The sequence below is a fragment of the Anas acuta genome, chromosome W, assembly GCF_963932015.1.
Source record: "Anas acuta chromosome W, bAnaAcu1.1, whole genome shotgun sequence".
In the NCBI taxonomy this organism is placed as follows: domain Eukaryota; kingdom Metazoa; phylum Chordata; class Aves; order Anseriformes; family Anatidae; genus Anas; species Anas acuta.
The window spans coordinates 13,552,748-13,573,768 of record NC_089016.1 but is presented as its reverse complement, the minus strand read 5'-3'; positions in this window follow the sequence as shown (position 1 = coordinate 13,573,768).

The window sequence follows — 21,021 nt, the reverse complement described above, 5'->3', positions numbered from 1 at the left end:
CTTGTACTCGTGGGGGACTTCAACTTCCCAGACATATCCTGGAAGCACAACACAGCCCAGAGAAAGCAGTCTAGGAGGTTTCCGGAGAAAGTGGAAGATAGCTTCCTGACGCAGCTGATTAGTGAACCTACCAGGGGTGGTGCCCCGCTAGACCTTCTCTTCACAAACAGAGAAGGACTGGTGGAGGATGTGATTGTTGGGAGCTGTCTTGGGCAGAGTGACCATGAAATGGTGGAGTTCACTATTCTTGGCGAGGCCAGGAAGGGAACCAGTAAAACCACTGTATTGGACTTTCGGAGGGCTGACTTTGGGCTGCTCAGGACACTAGTTGGTGGAATCCCTTGGGAGGCGGTTCTGAAGGGCAGAGGGGTCCAGGAAGGCTGGGCGCTCTTCAAGAGGCAAATCCTAATGGCGCAGGAGCAGTCTGTTCCCATGTGCCCAAAGATGAGCCAGCGGGGAAGAACACCAGCCTGGCTCAACAGAGAACTGTGGCTTGAGCTTAGGAGAAAAAAGAGGGTTTATAATCTTTGGAAAAGTGGGCAGGCCACTAGGGAGGACTATAAGGATGTAGCGAGGCTGTGCAGGGACAAAATTAGGAAGGCCAAAGCTCATCTGGAGCTCAATCTGGCTACTGCCGTTAAAGATAACAAAAAACGCTTTTATAAATACATCAACACAAAAAGGAGGACTAAGGAGAATCTCCATCCTTTACTGGATGCGGGGGGAAACTTAGTTACAAGAGATGAGGAAAAGGCGGAGGTGCTCAATGCCTTCTTTGCCTCAGTCTTTAGCGGCAATACTGGTTGTTCTCTGGATACCCAGTACCCTGAGCTGGTGGAAGGGGATGGGGAGCAGGATGTGGCCCTCACCATCCACGAAGAACTGATTGGTGACCTGCTACGGCACTTGGATGTGCACAAGTCAATGGGGCCGGATGGGATCCACCCAAGGGTACTGAGAGAACTGGCAGAGGAGCTGGCCAAGCTGCTTTCCATCATTTATCAGCAGTCCTGGCTATCGGGGGAGGTCCCAGCTGACTGGCGGCTAGCAAATGTGACACCCATCTACAAGAAGGGCTGGAGGGCTGACCCGGGGAACTACAGGCCGGTCAGTTTGACCTCAGTACCAGGGAAGCTCATGGAGCAGATCCTCTTGGGAGTCATCATGCGGCACTTGAAGGGCAAGCAGGCGATCAGGCCCAGTCAGCATGGGTTTATGGAAGGCAGGTCCTGCTTGACGAACCTGATCTCCTTCTATGACAAAGTGACGCGCTGGGTGGACGAGGGAAAGGCTGTGGATGTGGTCTACCTTGACTTCAGCAAGGCTTTTGACACCGTCTCCCACAGCATTCTCCTCAAGAAACTGGCTGCTCTTGGCTTGGACTGGCGCACGCTTCATTGGGTTAGAAACTGGCTGGATAGCCGGGCCCAAAGAGTTGTGGTAAATGGAGTCAAGTCCAGTTGGAGACCAGTCACTAGTGGCGTCCCCCAGGGCTCAGTACTGGGGCCGGTCCTCTTTAACATCTTCATCAATGATCTGGACGAGGGCATTGAGTGCACCCTCAGTAAGTTTGCAGATGACACCAAGCTAGGTGCGTGTGTCGATCTGCTCGAGGGTAGGAAGGCTCTGCAGGAGGATCTGGATAGGCTGCACCGATGGGCTGAGGTCAACTGCATGAAGTTTAACAAGGCCAAGTGCCAGGTCCTGCACCTGGGGCGCAATAACCCCAAGCAGAGCTACAGGCTGGGAGAGGAGTGGTTGGAGAGCTGCTAGGCAGAGAAGGACCTGGGAGTGATGGTGGACAGTCGGCTGAATATGAGCCAGCAGTGTGCTCAGGTGGCCAAGAAGGCCAACGGCATCCTGGCTTGTATCAGAAACAGCATGACCAGCAGGGCTAGGGAGGTGATCGTCCCCCTGTACTCGGCTCTGGTGAGGCCGCACCTCGAGTACTGTGTTCAGTTTTGGGCCCCTCGCTACAAGAAGGACATCGAGGTGCTTGAGCGGGTCCAAAGAAGGGTGACGAATCTGGTGAGGGGCCTGGAGAACAAGTCCTATGAGGAGCGGCTGAAGGAGCTGGGCTTGTTCAGCCTGGAGAAGAGGAGGCTCAGGGGCGACCTTATCGCTCTCTACAGATACCTTAAAGGAGGCTGTAGAGAGGTGGGGGTTGGCCTGTTCTCCCACGTGCCTGGTGACAGGACGAGGGGGAATGGGCTAAAGTTGCGCCAGGGGAGTTTTAGGTTAGATGTTAGGAAGAACTTCTTTACTGAAAGGGTTGTTAGGCACTGGAACAGGCTGCCCAGGGAGGTGGTGGAGTCACCATCCCTGGAAGTCTTCAAAAGACGTTTAGATGTAGAGCTTAGGGATATGGTTTAGTGGGGACTGTTAGTGTTAGGTTAGAGGTTGGACTCGATGATCTTGAGGTCTCTTCCAACCTAGAAATTCTGTGATTCTGTGTGATTCTGTGATCAAACCGGATGAAGACGACAGTCGTTTGGATACCGTCTGGTTCGATCCCAGACGAAGACAGCAGAGATGCTGGTGGATACCGTCCGATTGGATTCTGGACGAAGACGACTGATTCGTAAGAGCTAAAGTCCCCATAGTGCATGTAGGGAAGTGGATGGGGAAGGTGGTGTGGGTTGCTCCTGCCTTTGGAAAAGGCAAACCCACTCGTGAGATTGTCTTTGCTCAAGCACCAGGGTACACTTGGTAGGTAATGCAAAGGGATGGGGATATCAGGTGTGTGCCTCAAGGAGATTTAACCTTGGGAGAAAAATAATCAGTAATCTAAGTCATATGTTGTAGGAAGACATTGCAGAACTGCAGGTTAATTTTGCAAGGAACCGGGCAAGTGCGGCAATGACTCAAGCTAAGCTGGTGCTGGCGTCCAGAAATCCAACTCTGCCTGTCCAGAGTGATCCCTTTGACAGATGAAGCCTAAATCATCAACAGTTCTTATGGACTTTTTGGGAGAGGCCTATAGAATGGAAAGAAGTATCTGTATATATATCTGTTAAAGGACAAGGAACAATGGTGATGAGAATACTTATATACTAAAGTGTGTGGAACCTGAGTGTGACACAAATGGTACAAAATAAGGGGTGGAAGTTGTACTGCGTCTGGCTAGGATGGAGTTTACCGTCCCTGCAGTGGCCCATACAGTGCTGTGCTGTGCACTTGTAGCTAGAACAGCACTGGTATCACACCAATATTTTGTCTATTGCTGAACAATGCTGGCACAGCATCAGGACTCCCTTCAACCCCCCCCAAGAGACAGTAAGTTGGGGGTGGGCAAGAGCTGGGGAGGGGACTTTGGCGGTCTGTGAGATTACAAACCTAACATGTTGTCCACTAGGCAGAGAATTCACTCCAAAAAGACTGTGGCAACCCAGACACAGGGCCTTCCGAGAGATATGGCTGTTCGGGCCTCTGGCTGCAGGGAGTGCCTGAGCCTGCTACTGCTGAGGGAGGGCAGCTGGGAGACTGCCTTTTCTCAAGTGGAAGGTCTACTCACCATGGTGACTAAGCTCAAGGAGGAGGTGGAGAGACTAAGGAGCATCAGGGCGTGTGACACAGGAGATTCATTGGTGGAGCAACTCCCTAGCGTGCCAGAGAGAAGGGTTCTGGGGGGATGCCCCCCAGAGGGTGGTGGAGCCCTTGCCCTGTCCGTATCAGGAAGAAGGACCAAAATGACAAGGAGGGTTGGAAGCGAGTCCCCTCTCTACCTTGCTTCCCCAGGTGCCCCTCTATAATAGGTTTGAGGCCCTGGATCTTGAAGGAAAGGTAGGCAAGTATGTGGTAGAAGACCTGCCTATGAGGTCATGTAGGAAGAGGCAGTTGACACCATGCCTCAAGACTGCCTCTGGAAGAAAGAAAGAGAGAAAGAGAGAATGAGAAAGAGAAAGAAAGAGAAAGATAGAAGGGTAATTGTAGTAGGAGATTCCCTTCTGAGAGGAACAGAGGGCCCAATATGCAGAGTTGACCCTCATCAAAGGGAAGTCAGCAGTCTACCTGGAGCCCGGATCAAGGCTATCACCAGGTCATTCCCCAGCCTGGTGTGCTCAACAGAGTACTACCCACTACTGATCTTCCAGATAGGTGGGGAGGAAGCTGCATCCTGTAGTCTGAGGGGAATGAAGAAAGACTTCAAGGCCTTGGGACGGTTGGTGAAAGAGTCTGGAGCACAAGTCATTTTCTCTTCCCTCCTTCCATTCTGGGGTGATGACGTGGGACAGAATAGAAGGATCCGGTCCATAAATGATTGGCTATGTGACTGGTGCTACAGACAGGGATTTGGGTTCTTTGATAATGGCTGGTTTTATGAGACACCAGGCCTGACAGTAGTATGCGAGAAAGATTTATCTCACAGGGGCAAAAGGGTTCTGGGACAGGAATTAGCATGGCTCATTTGGAAAGCTTTAAACTAGATCCGAAGGGGGAGGGGGTTGTAGCTGGGCTTGCACTGGTGGGGCAGTGTCCTAGCAGTGATGAAGACCAGGAGGCCTCCCACCCACCTAGGGTGAAATTGGCATGCTCAGCTTGCTCCCTGAAGTGCCTGTACACCAATGCATGTAGCATGGGGAATAAGCAGGAGGAGTTAGAAATCCGTGTTCGGTCAGGAGAGTGGCAATTATAGTGGCAATTATAGAGACATGGTGGGACAGCTCACGACTGGAATGTGGTCATGGATGGGTATGTCCTGCTCAGGAAAGACAGGCCAGCAAGGCAAGGTGGCGGAGTTGCTCTTTACGTGAAAGAGCAACTACATTGTATTGAGTACTGTCCAGGGGCGGATAAAGAGTGAGTTAAGAGTCTGTGGGTGAGAATTAAGGGGCAGGCTGGCATGGGGGATGCTGTTGTGGGTGTCTATTACAGGCCACCAGATCAGGATGAGGAAGTTGACAAGGCCTTCTACAGGCAGCTGATAGCAGCCTCGCGAACACAGGCCTTGGTTAATGTGGGGGATTTCAACTACCCTGACATTTGCTGGAAGGCCTACTCAGCCAGCCATCCGCAGTCCAGGTGGTTCCTCCAGTGCATTGATGATAACTTCCTGATGCAAATGGTGGATGTGCCAAGTAGGAGAGGAGCGCTGCTGGATCTTGTCCTCACTAACAAAGAGGGGCTGGTTGAAGCGTTGACGGCAGCCTTGGTTGCAGCGACCATGAGATGGTGGAATTCAGGATCTCATGTGGCAGGAACAGAGTACCAAGCAGAATTGCAACCCTGGACTTCAGTATGGCCAACTTTGACCTTTTCAAGCAATTGCTAGGGGAAATCCCATGGGACAAGGTACTTGAAGGAAAAGGGGCCCAAGATAGCTGGTTATTGTTCAAGGACTGCTTCTTCCGAGCTCAAGATCAGAGCATCCCAACAGGTAGGAAGTCAGGAAAGAGAGCCAGGAGACCTGCATGGTTAAATGGGGAATTGCTGGGCAAACTCAAGTGGAAGAGGAGAGTCTACAGATCATGGAAATAGGAGGTGGCCACTTGGGAGGTATATAAGACTTGTCAGAAGATGTAGGGAGGCAATTAGGAAAGCTAAGGCCTCCCTAGAATTAAACCTTACAAGAGGGGTCATGGACAGTAGAAAGGGCTTCTTCAAATACACTGCAGATAAAACTAACACTAGAGGCAATGTAGGCCCACTAATGAATGAGGTGGGTGCCCTGGTGACAGAAGATAAAGAGAAGGCGGAGTTACCGAACGCGCCTTTGTCTCTGTCTATAATGCCAGAGGCTCTCCTGAGGAGCCCCGTACCCCTGAGGCCCCAGAGGAAGTCAGGATAAAGGAGGAGTTTTCCTCGGTTGATGAGGACTGGGTTAAGGACCAATTAAGCAAGCTGGACATCCACAAGTCCGTGGGTCCTGATGGGTGCTGAGGGAGCTGGCAGAAGTCATTGCTAGACCACTCTCCATCATCTTTGGTAAGTCGTGGGGAATGGGAGAGGTGCCTGAGGACTGGAGGAAAGCAAATGTCACTCCGGTCTTCAAAAAGGGCAAGAAGGAGGACCCAGGTAATTATAGACTGGTCAGCCTCACCTCCATCCCTGGTAAGGTGATGGAACAACTTATCCTTGGCATTGTCTCTAGGAATATCAAGGATACAGGTGTTATCAGGGGTAGTCAGTATGGCTTCACCAAGGGGAAGTCGTGCTTGACCAACCTGATAGCCTTTTATGAGGACATAACCAGATGAATAGATGATGGTAAAGCAGTGGACATGGTGTATCTTGATTTCAGTAAAGCCTTTGACACCGTCTCCCACAGCATCCTCGCAGCTAAACTGAGGAAATGTCGTCTGGACGATCGGGTAGTGAGGTGGACTGTGAACTGGCTGAAGGAAAAAATCCAGAGAGTTGTGGTCAATGGGACAGAGTCGAGCTGTAGGACTGTATCTAGTGGAGTCCCTCAAGGATCAGTACTGGGACCAGTATTAGTCGATATATTCATCAACGACTTGGATGAGGGAATAGAGTGTACCATCAGCAAGTTTGCTGATGACACTAAACTGGGAGGAGTGCCTCTGCAGAATCACGGTCACTAAGGCACAGGACCGCTAAAATCAGCAGGGTATGCCTTACTGCTGCAGTGATAACAGGGCTCCCCAGAAGGCAACGGCTGAGCCCCCAGATTGTGAGAAACAATCTGCAGCCAATGACAAAAGCTCAGGTGAGGATCTCAGTGAAGTAGTATTTTTATTTGCAATTGCAATGGCAGACGTCCTACAAGCAGGAGCGCACAGCAGAAGTGTTTCATAACCTTATATTCCCTATAACCCAACACTTAATTCCACTCTTGTTTCCTCATTGGCTGAGTACTACAGGTTCAGAAACTAGTCATCGTTTATTACTATGCCATATATGTACAATTTTATTTGATGAATTGTTAATTTCTCCTTTTTTCTTTTTCTTTTTCTTTTTCTTTTTCTTTTTCTTTTTCTTTTTCTTTTTCTTTTTCTTTTTCTTTTTCTTTTTCTTTTTCTTTTTCTTTTTTCTTTTTCTTTTTCTTTTTCTTATGTCTAGAGGGCCCGTGATTTTTTTTTTCTTCTGATTTCGCACTGCTCATCTTGTTTTTCTTATCTATCTTCCTTAGTTTGGTACAGTGGGACCTTCCCCTTATCTGCTTAACATACTCCCCACTCATATGCCACTGTTATGCTTGCACAATCACTTTTGAATATGCAAGGTTAGTGGAATATTCCACTGCAAAACCACAGCTTTGTTTCTCACAGTTATCACAATATAACACAAAGCTGGGAGAAGTGACTGACACGCCAGAAGGCTGTGTTGCCATCCAGCGAGAACTAGACAGCCTGGAGAGTTGGGCGGGGAGAAATGTAATGAAATAAAATAAGGGTAAGTGTAGAGTCCTGCATCTGGGCAAGAACAACTCCAGGCACCAGTATAAGTTGGGGACATACCTGTTGGAGAGCAGCGTAGGGGAAAGGGACCTGGAGGTTCTGGTGGATAGCAAGATGACCATGAGCCAGCACTGTACCCTTGTGGTCAAGAAGGCCAATGGCATCCTGGGGTGTATTAGAAGGGGTGTGGTTAGTATATCAAGAGAGGTTCTCCTCACCCTCTACTCTGCCCTGGTGACACCGTATCTGGAATATTGCGTCCAGTTCTGGGCCCCGCAGTTCAAGAAGGACAGGGAACTGCTTGAGAGAGTCCAACGCAGAGCCACAAAAATGATTAAGGGAGTGGACCATCTCCCTTATGAGGAAAGGCAGAGGGAGCTGGGTCTCTTTAGCTTGGAGAAGAGGAGACTGAGGGGTGACCTTATGAATGTTTATAAATATGTAAAGGGTGAGTATCAGGAGGATGGAGCCAGGCTCTTCTCAGTGGCATCTAATGATAGGACAAGGGGCAATGGGTGCAAACTGGAACATAGGAGGTTCCACTTAAATATGTGTCCTGGTTTTAGCTAGGATAGAGTTAATTTTCCTCTTAGTAGCTGGTAGGGTGCTGTCTTTGAGATTTAGGATGAGAATAAGTTTGATATCACACTGATGTTTTAATTGATGCAGAGCAGCGCTTACACTAAGCCAAGGACTTTTCAGCTTCTCGCTCTGTCTTGCAAGCGGGCACAGTGGGGGTGTAGTAGGAACTGGGGGGGACAAACCCAGGACAGCTGACCCAAACTAGCCAAAGGAGTATTCCATACCATCTGACGTCATGTTGAACAATTAATAACATTTATTATAACAATTAATAACATTTAATAACAATAAATTGTTATTAATAACAATTAATAAACATTTCCAAAACAACCTTATAGACACTTGGGCCAAAGAGCATGGCATTGAGTGGGTGTATCACATCCAATATCATACGCCAGCCTCTGGGAAAATTGAGGGATAGAATGGATTGTTAAAGACTACACTGAAAGCAATGGGTGCTAGGATATTCAAAAACTGGGATACACATTTGGCAAAGGCCACCTGGTTAGTCAACACTATGGGATCTGCCAGCCAAGCTGGACCTGCCCAACAAAACCTGTTACGTACTGTAGAAGGAAACAAAGTCCCTGTAGTGCACGTAAAAAACATGCTGGGTAAGACAGTCTGGGCAATTCCTGCCTCAGGCAAAGGCAAACCCAGCGTGCAACAATCCAACATCACACACCATCTCTTCTGCCCTGAAAGACTGCTGGGACAGATGGGGCTCGAAGTCAGTCACAGACTAAACAAACTTAGTGGACATTTCATATACATACATGAAGGTGGTGACTAATCAAGCAGGACCTTCCTTTCATAAACCCATGCTGACTGGGCCTGATCGCCTGGTTGCCCTGCGAGTGCCGTGTCATGACACTCAAGATAATCTGTTCCATGAGCTTTCCTGGCACTGAGGTCAAACTGACAGGCCTATAGTTTCCCGGGTCTACCCTCCGGCCCTTCTTGTAGATGGGCATCACGTTTGCTAGCTGTCATCTGACTAGGACCTCCCCCGATAGCCAGGACTGTTGATAAATGATGGAAAGTGGCTTGGCCAGCTCCTCCGCCAGTTCTCTCAGTATCCTCAGGTGGATCCCACCCTGCCCCATTGACTTGAGTACATCTAAGTGCCATAGCAGGTCCCCAACCACGGATTGTGAGGGCCACATTCTGCTCCCCTTCCCCTTCCACCAGCTCAGGGTACTGGGTATCCAGAGAGCAACTGGTTTTGACACTAAAGACTGAGGCAAAGAAGGCATTAAGCACCTCAGCCTTTCCCTCATCTCTTGTCACTAAGTTTCCCCCCCAGAAACAGTAAAGGATGGAGATTCTCCTTAGTCCTCCTTTTCATGTTAGTGTATTAATAAAAACATTTTTTGTTGTCTTTAACAGCAGTAGCCATACTGAGCTCCAGATGAGCCTTGGCCTTTCTAATTTTGTCCCTGCACAGCCTTACAGCATCCTTATAGTCCTTCTGAGTGGCCCGCCCTCTTCTCCAAAGGTCATAAACCCTCTTTTTTTTCCTAAGCTCTAGCCACGACTCTCTGTTCAGCCAGGCTGGTCTTCTTCCACGCCGGCTCCTCTTTGGGCACGTGGGGACATACTTCTCCTGAGCCATTAAGATTTCCTCCTTGAAGAGCGCCCAGTCTTCCTGGACCCCTCTGCCCTTCAAAACTGCCTCCCAAGGGACTCTGCCAACCAGTGTCCTGAACGGCTCAAAGTCAGTCCTCTGGAAGTCCAATGCAACGGTTTTACTGGTCCCCTTCCTGGCTTCTCCAGGAATGGAGAACTCTACCATTTCATGGTCACTCTGCCCAAGACAGCTCCCGACCACCACATCTCCCACCAGTCCTTCTCTGTTTGTGAAGAGAAGGTCTAGCGGGGCACCTCCCTTGGTAGGCTCACTAACTGACTGCATCAGGAAGCTATCTTCCATGCTCTCCAGAAACCTCCTAGACTACTTCCTCTGAGCTGAATTACATTTCCAGGATATGTCAGGGAAGTTGAAGTCCCCCATGAGAACAAGAGCTGATGATTTCACAACTTTTGCCAGCTGCCTATAAAACCACTCATCCGTCTCCTCATCCTGGTTTGACGGTCTATAACAGATCCTCGTCAGGATGCTTGCCTTGTTGGCCTTCCCGCCGATCCTAACCCATAGGAACTCAAACTTATCATTCCCAGTCTCGAGTTCCACAACATCTAAAAAAACCCCTCTCTAATATAGAGAGCCACACCACCACACTTCCTTTGTTGCCTTTCCCTTCTGAAGAGCCTATAGCCAGTCATTGCAGCACTCCAGTCATGGGAGTGGTCCCACCGTGTTTCCGTGATGGCAACCAAGTCATAGCCTGCCTGACGCAGGATGGCTTCCTGCTCCTCCTGTTTGTTGCCCTTGCTGTGTGCATTAGTGTAGATGCACTTCAGTTGGGCCATTGCCTTCTCCCCCAACCCTAACGTTGTTACCTCTGGCACACCTCTAACGAGCCTTATTTTATCCCCATCCCCCTTCTTACCTAGTTTAAAGCCCTCTCAATGAGCTCTGCCATCTCCTGGGATAGTATCCGTTTTCCCCTTAGAGACAGGTGGAACCCATCTGCAGTTATCAGGCCGGGTGCTGAGTAAAGCACCCCGTGGTCAAAAACAACAAAATTTCTGTGTTGGCACCAGCCTCTGAGCCACGTGTTTATCAGGTGGGCTTTCCGGGTCCTCTCTGTACCCCTCCCTGCCACTATAGGAATGGAGGAAAATACGGCCTGTACTCCCGCTCCATCTACTAATCGTCCCAGTCCCCTAAAGTCCCGTTTGATAGCCTTCAGGCTTCCCTCTTCAATATCATCACTGCCAGCCTGGACTATCAAAAGAGGATAGCAATCAAATGGGTGAACCAGGGTAGGAAGCTTTCTGGCAATGTCCCTGACCCTGGCCCCAGGGAGGCAACAGACTTTCCTATGGGTAGGGTCAGGCTGACAAATAGGGCCCTCTGTTCCCCTGAGAAGGGAGTCACCTACAGTGATCACCCTTCTTTGTTTCTTAGTGGAGGCAGTCTTGAGGTGCGGAGTCGATTTCCTCGCCCTAGGCATCCTCCTGGGTAGACTTTTCACCTCATCCTCACCCACCGGTCTCTCAAGCTCCAGGGCCTCAAACCTGTTGTGCAAGGGCACCTGGGAAGGCGGGGCCGGTAGGGAGGGGGGTTGACTGTGACGCCGAGCAGGGACCTGCTTCCATTCCTCCTCATCTCCAGGTCCCCTCCCTCTGCCCAACAGCGACAGGGCAGAGGGTCCACCACTGTTTGGGGTGTCTCACCCCGGTGCCTTTCCTTCAGGCCTGGCATGGAGTTGCTCCACCAGTCTAACTGCCGCTCACACTCCCTGATGGGCCTCAACCTCTCCACCTCCTCCTTGAGCTCTGCCACCAGGCCGACCAGGTCATGCACCTGCTCACACCTCACACACATGATGTCTCTGCTGACCTCAGATGGCAGCAACAGGCTCAGGCACTCTGTGCATCCAGAGACCTGAACTGCCGCATTTTTGAGCGGGCACTCAGTCTGGGTCACACACACACACACACACACACAGAATTTCTAGGTTGGAAGAGACCTCAAGATCATCGAGTCCAGTCGCCACAGACTATCTAGAAAGAGCTTTCAATAGTAATAATTATAATGTGTACAAAACAAGTGGTGCACAATACAATTGCTCAACACCCACTGACTGATACCTTGCCCTGAGAAGCGGACCCCCGCCCCCCCAAGCAGGCCAGCCACCCCATATTAATTACTCAGCATGACATGGTATGGAATATCCCCCTGGCCGGTTTGGGTCAGCTGTCCTGGATCTGTCTCCTCCCAGCTCCTGCTGCACCTTCAGCCTGCCCGCTGGCAGGACAGTCTGAGAAGCTTGCTTACACCAAGTTCTTGGCTTAGTGTAAGCACTGCTCTGCAACAATTAAAAAAACAGCATGTTATCAGCATTATTCTCATCCTAAATCCAAAACACAGCACCATACCAGCTACTAGGAGAAAAATTAACTCTATTGTAGCCAAAACCAGGACAGTAACCTTCCTCAGGTTAGAACAGTAAACAGCATTACTTTTTTACTCTCCGATCTTTGTTTTCTTTCCTGATGTAGAATACTTTGATTATACCGCTGTCAGATCTTCCTTGAATAGTAGTTGGCAATGTTGTGCATTTTTTCTAAATTGTAGCATGGTTGATCTTCATGTATAATAAAACACTGTCTCCCACAGCATTCTCCTCAAGAAACTGGCTGCTCTTGACTTGGACTGGCACATGCTTCATTGGATTAGAAACTGGCTGGATAGCCGGGCCCAAAGAGTCGTGGTGAATGGAGTCAAGTCCAGTTGGAGGCCAGTCACTAGTGGCGTCCCCCAGGGCTCGGTGCTGGGGCCGGTCCTCTTTAATATCTACATCAATGATCTGGATGAGGGCATTGATTGCACCCTCAGTAAGTTTGCAGATGACACCAAGCTATGCACATGTGTCGATCTGCTCGAGGGTAGGAAGGTTCTGCAGGAGGATCTGGATAGGCTGCACCGATGGGCTGAGGTCAGCTGTATGAAGTTCAACAAGGCCAAGTGCCGGGTCCTGCACCTGGGGCGCAATAACCCCAAGCAGAGCTACAGGCTGGGAGAGGACTGGTTGGAAAGCTGCCTGGCAGAGAAGGACCTGGGAGTGATGGTGGACAGTCGGCTGAATATGAGCCAGCAGTGTGCTCAGGTGGCCAAGAAGGCCAACAGCATCCTGGCTTGTATCAGAAACAGTGTGACCAGCAGGGCTAGGGAGGTGATCGTCCCCCTGTACTCGGCTCTGGTGAGGCCACACCTTGAGTACTGTGTTCAGTTTTGGGCCCCTCGCTACAAGAAGGACATGGAGGTGCTTGAGCGAGTCCAGAGAACTCCGTCTTGAAATATTTGGTTTAGTACATTCCAAGTATTTTAAGGCAGAATGATCAGAGGGTTGAAGCATCTCTCCTATGAAGACAGGCTGAGAGAGTTGTGGTTTTTCAACCTGGAGAAGAGAAGCATCCAGGGAGTCCTTATAGCAGCCTTCCAGGATATAAAGGGAGCCTATAGGAAAGCTGGGGAGGGACTTTGTCAGGAATTGTAGTGATAGGATAAGGAGTAATGGCTTTGAAGTAAAAGAGGGTAGATTTAGCTTAGATATAAGGAGGAAAATCGTTACTATGAGGGTGGTGAGGCACTGGAACAGGCTGCTGAGAGAGGTTGTTGATACTCCATCCCTGGAAGTGTTCAAGGCCAGGTTGGAAGGGGCTTTGAGCAACTTGGTCTAGTGGAAGGTGTCCCTGCCCATGGCAGGGGGGTTGGAATTAGATGATCTTTAAGATCCCTTCCAATCCAAACAATTCTTTGTTTCTCTGTTATTACAATCTGCCTAATATTATCTAGTTATAATAAATCTCTAGTTATATGTGGTGGTTTTACCGTGCTAGGCAGATAAACACAACCGCTCTCTCACTCCCCCTCCTTAGATGAGGAGGGGAAGAAGTAAAGGAAAGAACATGGGTTGAGATAAGGATATTTTAATTAAAGGGAAAGAATAATAATAATTATTAAGGAAAGATTATTATTAACTAAACAATTTAACTAAAGGGGAAAAAAGGGGAAAGGGGAAAAGGGGGGGGAAAGGAAAAACAAACAAAACAAATAAAGGTTATGTGGAAGTGCAGAGGAAAGAAATTACTCTCTACTTCCCACAAATGAGCGATGATTGACCACGTCCTTGAAGCAGGGCCTCAACGCACGTAGCCGGTGTTCGGGAGGAAGACCAACGTTTTCACAACGAGAGCCCACCCCTCCCCTCTTCTTCCTGTTTCCACCTTGTATTGCCATCATATGGTATAGAATATCCCTTTGGTTGGTTTAGGTCAGCTGCCCTGGTGATGTTCCTTTCTCACTTTTTTTTTCCCACCCCCTAGGAGGGTTAGAGAGAGGCCTGATGCTGTGCCAGCACTGCTCAGCAGCAGACACAACATTGGTGTGACACCACTGCTGTTCTAGCTATAAGTGCGGAGCACGGCACTGTATGGGCTGCTGCAGGGAAAGTTAACATCCCAGCCAGACCCAGTACAATACATCTCTTTTTTGTTTAAGTAGTGTCACTCTGTGACATTTAAGCAAGGAAAAAGACTGTAAGATTAAGCTGACCAGCCCTTACCTTATTGAGTGTCCAGTGACATCTCTGATGTGACATCAAGAGCAATTATTATGCTGTTTATTTATTTATACAGCAGCTCCCTGAAGAGCCTGTTGGCTCTGCTACATAACTCATCTTCTCCTTTGTAAAGTAGTTGAAATTTGGCTGGACATACATGCCTGCCTTAAAATACTTGGAATGGACTAAAGACAGAGAAAGACAGTCTCCTCCTTGGGTCTTGGCATACAAGGATCAGAAAATGAAGTTTAGAAAAAAAGAAAAAAAAAAAAGAAAAAAAAAAGAATGTGGCAACAGGTCAAGGTTCCTCAATGGATGGATAGTATGGAGAATGCTTGCAAAAAAGATAAATGCCTATCTCCAAATGCCTATTTGCAAAAGATATAAAGGATAATAAGATTTTTTTTTTAAAGTATGTAAACAGTAAAAGGAAGACTAGGGATAATGTGGGTCCCTTGCTGAACGAAGGGGGTGTCGTGGTAATGGGAGATGCCGAGAAGGCTGAATGCTTTCTTTGCTTCAGTCTTTGCTTCAAGGACTTCCCCTGGGACTCCTCAACCCTGGAGGGAGAAGAAAGGGTCTGGGAAATTGAGGGCTCCCCCCTGGTTGACGAGACAGTGCTTCGGGAGCGTCTGAGAGGGGTCAATGCACACAAATCCATGGGCCCTGATGGGATGCATCTGTGTGTGCTAAGGGAGTTTGCAGAGGTGATCACCGAACCACTCTCTATCATCTTTGAAAGGTCCTGGAGAGCAGGAGAGGTACCTGAAGATTGGAGGATAGTCAATGTCACTCCAATCTTCAAGAAGGGCAAGAAGGAGGATCCGGGAAACTACAGGCCAGTCAGTCTCACGTCTGTCCCTGGAAAGGTGTTGTAACAGCTTGTTCTGGATGCCATCTCCAAGCAACTGGAAGAGAAGAAGGTTATGAGGTGTAGTCAGCATGGATTCACCAAAGGGAAGTCGTGCTCGACCAACCTCGTGGCCTTCCATGATGGGGGGAGAGCAGAGAATGTCATCTACCTTGACTTCAGCAAGGCTTTTGATACTGTCTCCCATGATATCCTGATAGCAAAGCTGAGAAAGTGTGGGATAGAGGTGTGGACAGTTAGGTGGGTTGAGAACTGGCTAACTGGCCGAGCTCAGAGGGTGGTGATTGGCAGCGCAGAGTCTGGCTGGAGACCTGTGACTAGCGGTGTTCCCCAGAGGTCGGTGCTGGGTCCGGTCTTGTTCAACATCTTCATTGATTACCCTGATGAGGGAATAGTGTCTGCCCTCAGCAAGTACACCAATGACACAAAGCTGGGAGGAGTGGCTGACATGCCAGAAGGCTGTGCTGCCATTCAGCGAGACCTGGACTGGCTGGAGAGATGGGCAGGAAGAAACTGTGAGGAATGTTTTAACAATTCCAATTCGTGTCCATAAATTCGTGTCCATAAATTCGTGTCCATAAAGAATAATTCTGTTTGAATCCTGTCTGCCTCTGGGCCCTGCACTGGCAATTTAGTTCTTGAACCACAGATGCAGTGTGTCCCAGTCTCCCCCTCATTCCAGTCAGTTTATCACGTCTTCAGAAAACACTCCTTAAATTTATGAACCTGTTTGCTTTTGTTATTCCGGACTTCTAGTTCTAACAGTTACAGTTTTTCTTTTCTGTCTTCTTCGAGATTGATTTAACACTGCTATAGATGTTATGTAGATGACTGTGAATAGCTGGGAAAGAATGTTTTAATTGCTCGTGAGTCGCCAACCTGTTTGGGAGTTTCAGAACAACTGATAATAACTGGTGACTGCTGGTGACTGTTATGAGATCCTTGGTATCTGGCCAGGGGGGGCCAAGAGATTAAGAGGAAGAAAAAAGAAGCTGAAGGACGGTTGGGAGACAAGACCTGCGGAGAGTGTACAGAGAGTGTTCCATAAACTTGGAATAGTGCCGAGTAAGTACAAAGGGTGAGAGGAAGACTACGAGCCTTCAGCATGAAAGACCCCTAGAGACCCCCAGAGGAGACTGATGCGCATGCTCCAGTAGGAGGAACTGGACCCCGGAAGCTAATTATAATAATCTACTTTTTTAGAAGTAGTAATGAATATGTATTAGTCTAGGTGCATAAAAATCAGCTGCTTGATGTAACTGGTGTGTGTCCTGGTGGAGCAGAGACTCCCGGTGCACCCAGCGCTGTTTGCTTACCTCTATTCCTTTATATTCTTTTAATAAATCCTATTTTTTTATTTAATCCTAATTTGAATCCTGAGCCATTTATAACAATTTGGGGGCTCGTCCGGGATGGTTATAGTTCCTGAATTCTGATTTAATCTAGGAGAGGCGCCCCACCATTTGGTGGCTCCTGTTTGAGTCAGATCGGGACTAATGCCATCCTGAACCTGAATAAAGGTAAGCAAAGAATTTGATTTTTTTTGAGCTCCCTTGTTGCCGGCTGTTTTTTGCCCGTAATTCTGCGCGCGAAGATCCGGACGAAGACGACAGAGTCGTTTGGATACCGTTCGGTTGGATTCCGGTGTCCGGGATCAAATCGGATGAAGACGACAGTCGTTTGGATACCGTCTGGTTCGATCCCAGACGAAGACAGCAGAGACGCTGGTGGATACCGTCCGATTGGAGTCTGGACGAAGACGACTGATTCGTAAGATACCGTCCGGTTGGGTAAGGGTACGGTTGCCAGTTTTTGTGTGTGAGAGTGTAACTGAGACTTCTAAAGTCAGCGTGGAGGTCTTTTTGTTTTCTCACTGGTTCTAATCTCCTGTCGGGGGGGCTGGGCTGGTGAGAAGAGGGATACGTGGGTGGGTGATAGGTCCTAAACCCCCTGCAAGACACTCTCACTGGGCAACCAAGGGCTGTGGGAATTGCCACTAGTAAAATTCCCGGATGGGTCAGATAAAATCGAAGACCAAGGACCAGAAAGGGAGCAAATTACCAGATATATGACCAAAAAGTCCATTATGAATAATGATTAGGAATTGGAACAATAGGGGCCCCAGAAAATTAAAGAGTAAATTGAAAATGATCCAGTATTTTATGATAGAATGACCAAAGGAACCCTTAAGACCCCATGTATTTTGATCCACGGAGGACGGGGTCTGTCAGGCTTTGAACATTAATAGTAGAATACCCGTGGATCCAGAAAAGAGTAAGCAGAAACATTGGAATTAGAAATTAGAGAGCAATTGATTAAGAATGAATATGTGCTACTGTGCGGTGCTGCGCTTATACCTCCAGATAACAGGAGCCTCTCGGACCCCGAGAACCAGATCAAAAACCTCATGGTTCAGACTTTAATCAAGGGGTCTAAGATAAGGAGGAATGTTCATAAAGGGACAGGTTATGTACATGTATAGGAATGTTTATGTATATGTAACTTTTTACTAAAGCAATTTGTCACGTTAGGCCTGCACGACTTTGGGGGGACTACCCGCCCCGTGCTGCATGGAACTGAGTAAACATACCTACTTTACAATCTTACTGATTGTGGAGTCAGCTTTCTGTGAGTCATTTTGGTGAGCCAGGTAGGAGACACTCTGCTCGGCTGCGGGATCAGCTGCAGTGTGGACGCCCCTAGGTGCACCCTGAGTGTTTTTGCTCAGAGGGGACTCCACTCTCAGCTGCTCACCGCAGGAGCAGAGATCTCCTGAAACTGCAGACAAATGGTACGTTTTCGGCTGCTGGAGGGATACTAACTGGAGTGTTAATAATTGTGTGTGTTTTTATGTATGTATTTTGTGTTGAAAGTATTTGTGTAAATGTAAGGGTTTGAAACAAAGTGTTACAAGTCACTTCACGAAGAACACAGTCAGAGACAATACTTGTTTGGTTGGTTATCATTCTAAATTATATTCCTGTGGTATGAATGAGATGTGCTGGAGGCCTCCGTGTGCGAGTGTGCTGTGTGAGTGAGACGCAGCGTTGCTGCAAAGCGAGTGCAGAGTTCCGATCCGTTGTTCCTTACTCTCCGCAAGGGAGTGGGCAGAGACGAACGAAGTGCTTGACAGACTGAAAAGAAGTGCTGTTTTATCCAAGTTTTGAGTGGTGGTGCCTAATATATGGGCCCGGTGTATCTTGTGTATCTTGTGTATCCTATTTTTGCTCTTAAATGTTTTGACTGTGACAAGAAAAAGGCAGGAGCATGATATGACATGCTTCCTGCAACATATGAGGCCCGCACAGGCCGAGACCTGGACTCACTGAGACCCAGACTCGCTGAGACCTGAACAGGCCGAGAGACCTGAGCGGCGCCGAGAGACCGGAGCGGCGCTGGGAGGCCCAAGACACTACGGAGGGACTACCGCTGGACGGAGAGAGCCCTGAGAGATGCTGCAGAGCCACGGACGGCTCTGAGAGACACAGAATAGACCTGACAGAAGCTGCAAAACGCGGGGAAATTGAAGTAATTGCAGAACATCCGAGATCGAGTTGCTACGGGAGACCAGAGGCGTCAGTGGACACCGGTAGCTGACCCTCAGCGTGTGGCGAGTCCGCACATAGCAGAGGGGCGGACATCAGGACCCTGCAGACTGTCTGACATAACCATGGAGGCAGCGGCAGCAGCGGCTGTGCTGCTTCACTCTGGCATTCTTTTTATAAAAGGTTTATCTTGCAATGCAAAAAAAGACTATTAGTCCCCAGATCGGTGTTATAACTATTGCTAATGACAACTTAGCTCTATTGCAGGGCAGGAGTGCAGAGACACAGATTACACTGCCAAACGACCACCGGCAGGCTCTTTCACAAACCTAAGGTTGCAGCTGGCACTGCCTGCAGCCGTATAGCAGACGTTACACTCTCTTTCCTAATTAGTAATCATGTGTCTTATCCATTTGTGGTGAATGGCCAGTGACAAAAAGAAAAGGGGGGAGACAAAGACAGAAACGGTACAAGGAGGATGCCACTGACACTAACAGCATGGGTAATAGGAGTAGTATAAGTGACACAGGTGACGGTGCAGGGCGCTCTGCCTGTTGCTCGCCCTCACCTGCCTGTGCACTGCTGCCGACAGTGCTAGAGCAAAATGTGAAGACTGCTCAGATGGCAGTGATGAGAGTGCTTGTGTGAAGAAGACGTGTGCTGAATCTGACTTTGTGTGCAACAGTGGTCAGTGTGTGCCAAATAGATGGCCGTGTGATGGGGATCCGGACTGTGAAAATGGGTCTGATGAGAGTGCTGATCTGTGTCATATGAGAACATGTCGGGTAAATGAAATTAGCTGTGGTCCTCAGTCAGTCCAGTGTATCCCAGTGTCCTGGAAATGTGATGGTGAAAAAGACTGTAACAGAGATCCTGATTGCAAGGATGGAAGTGATGAAATTAACTGCCCTTCTCAGACCTGCAGGCCAGACCAGTTCAGATGTGAAGATGGGAACTGTGTCCATGGGAGTAGGCAGTGCAGTGGTGTGAGAGACTGTCTGGATGGCACTGATGAAGCAAACTGTAATGATGTTATTCAGTGCTCTGGACCTGGCAAATTCAAGTGCAGAAGTGGAGAATGCATAGATACCAATAAAGTGTGTAACCAGCAGAGAGACTGCAAGGACTGGGGTGATGAGCCCCTGAAGGAATGCAACATAAATGAATGTGACTGTCCAGCTGGGTTTGACTTTGTAGAAAAGAGAAACTGTGGAGATATTGATGAATGTCAAAACCCTGGTATCTGTAGTCAAATCTGTATCAACCTGAAAGGTGGCTACAAATGTGAATGTAGCCGTGGCTATCAGATGAATCCTGCTACAGGAACCTGGAAAGGGCCATACGGGTACAGAAATACAAATAACATCCGTGATTATAATGACACTGCTAAGCAGGGTTTAGGGGTTCATAACATGGAGACAAGGGGTAACAGTGTTTGGAACAATTGTACAGCTTTGGCCTTACCTCCTGATGTTTTTCTGATTTGTGGGGATAGGGCCTGGCAAGGTATCCCTGCAAATGCTATCAGATGTCCATGTTACTTAGATAAACTCATTGTATTTGCTCCTAGCTTGTTACAATTGCGTGAGATCACCAGACATAAATGGGCATTGCTTGCACCGGATAGCAATGATAATGTTGAATTGTGTGGGGTTGCAGCTAGAGCAGCATTGGCAATTTCAGTGCCTGGAGTGGCATCTGCGGCCGCACGTAACAACTTAGAAAAATTGGTATGCTGGGCCAAGAAGCAAGCCTATGCCATGACAGAGATACTTGAGGAGATGTTACCAGATCAAAATAGTCTGCGACATGCGCTCTTACAGGATCAAGCTGCTATTGACTTTTTGCTTTTGGCTCAAGGGCATGGGTGTGAGGGACTGTACCTTGTTTTACTGACTACTGAAACAGCTGTGAGAACCGCAGAAAGGGACCCACGCATCCAGAATAAAAGGACCAGTAACTACTGAAACTTGGAGGGTTGAGTCCACTCCTGGGAAACTGAAACTCATGCTAAGGAAGAACTAATATTCTGGCAACGAGGCTCTGCATGAATTAAGGATGCCAAATAAAGGGGACAAGCCTGAAGGGAGGAAAGGGAGAAGGCAAGACCAGGGCAGGACCCTCCACTGCGGTGTGTATGGTCTACCGAGGGAAGCAACCCCTATGGGTATTGACTGCCGAGTGAGAGGGCCTCGGCTGGACTTCTCCCACACTAATGGCGTCCAACGTGGGGCTCAGGTCAGGTTGTCCTGAGAAAATAACATAAGAACCTTTTTTTTTAACCTATATAAAATTGTGATTCGTTTTCTAGGAGCTGGATCACCCTGACAGGCCGAACGGTAACACAAGCCTGAATCAACCCTGAAGGTGTTTGCCTATTATGATCCAGATACGTGGGCAGAAGACAGATCCTGGGACTATAGGACCCCAGTATATATACTTAATAGAATAATTAGGTTATTAGCTGT